The 1,559-nt window shown below is 36.8% G+C and overlaps 1 pseudogene; it reads right to left on the minus strand.

The window, feature by feature from the left end:
- Positions 1-303: 303 nt before the first annotated feature.
- LOC105513309 lies at positions 304-757 on the minus strand (annotated as a pseudogene).
- Positions 758-1,559: the final 802 nt, after the last annotated feature.

Raw genomic sequence — 1,559 nt, forward strand, 5'->3', positions numbered from 1 at the left:
TGTTGGTTTAATATAAGTCATATATATGCACAATATGTTACATTGCTTATACCAAAGAGTTTCAAAGTAAATTTTAGGCATCATGACTTTTGGTCTATTTTGCCTTTCATCTTTTAGTAACCAATATACACAGTCTATGTAATTTTATAATTGTGTGATTGATTGATACTAGGATGAGGGAGAACCGAAATACTAAAAGGTTGGACCTGAAATGGTACATGGAGAGATACAGAATATAGAGGTGACCTGCTAATACATAACCCCCAAATTAGCAATGAAAATCTTTGTTGTTGTTGTTGTTGTTGTTGTCCCAGATTTATTGAAAATAATAGAGCACTGCAGAAAAAATTCAAACAGGTCTCTGAGGCGTTTTGAAATTCATCCCAACTGTAGGCTGAGTGAACTGCAGGTTGGACAGACTGCTGAAGTCCAAAAGCTTCAGCATTTCCTTAGTGTCAGGATCTACTTCAATTATCTCCTGATCCAGGGCTGAGACCTCAGGAACATAATTGTCTCTCCTTTCTCTGTCCTCCTCCTGCAGCTTGATGGAGATACCTCTTACTGGGCCTCTCTGAATCCGCTTCATCAGACGCGTGACATGGCCTGCTATCTTGCTGCGGAGCTTCTTGCTGGGGATAATGGCGATCTCCACGCACACACACTTGTTCGTGTGGAAGTTGTCGCCCAGGTGCATGTAGTACTTTTCTATGATGACCTGGGCCACCTTCTTCACGGTTTTGGTGCGAACGCGGCCCATGTTGGCGGGTCCTTGGTAAAAGAGCCCAGTGAAAGTTTTAATGGCCATCTGAATTCTCCCTGATAGTAATGAAAGAAGTTATTTGGTGCTTTCAAAATGTATTATCTGAAGGCAAGAGGTTGTGTCTAGAACTAAGCTTCCATAGTAATGACAGGCTTTTGGGCCTAATGATCCAAAGATTGTATAAACCAGCATAGATAATTTCTAGCAAATGATTTAGAATTAGTGTCAGAAAATATGATTGAAGAGGTTTGACTCATTTGGATTCCTATTAGTCATTTAATAATTTTGTCTTTGTGCTTTTATTTGTAATGTAACGAAGCACCATCATTGCATTGTTGAGATGATCAAAAGAATTACTAGAAATAACATGCTTTGAAAAAATAAGCATAAAATTAGCATTTCACGTTTAAAATAATATTCAACTTCTTATAAATCATTTCATTACAAGTCAATTTTTGTGGCTAAAACCCATCAAGATATTGAAGAAAAACAAAACTATCCTTTCTTACCTTCCAATGTTTTAATAATTAGTGATGCCCTATGGTTGGGAATATAAACAAATATATAAATGTAAATAAGGATGCATATAGATATGGCCTGCTCAGTTCGCAAAACTGAACGTGTAGAAAATCTAGAATAATGAAGCTTAAAATTCTGTAGCTAACACTATAAAATGTAACCATGCAATCTAGTTTGTTTTGCGTCCTAAAGAAGGAATAGTTATCTTCTTTCTTTTCTAAGGTTTGATCCTCCTGCCCGGACAAAAGACACTTGTGCCATATAAATGACCATTTGTTTT

This window comes from Colobus angolensis, unplaced genomic scaffold (genome assembly GCF_000951035.1).
Source record: "Colobus angolensis palliatus isolate OR3802 unplaced genomic scaffold, Cang.pa_1.0 Scaffold229, whole genome shotgun sequence".
Lineage (NCBI taxonomy): Eukaryota > Metazoa > Chordata > Mammalia > Primates > Cercopithecidae > Colobus > Colobus angolensis.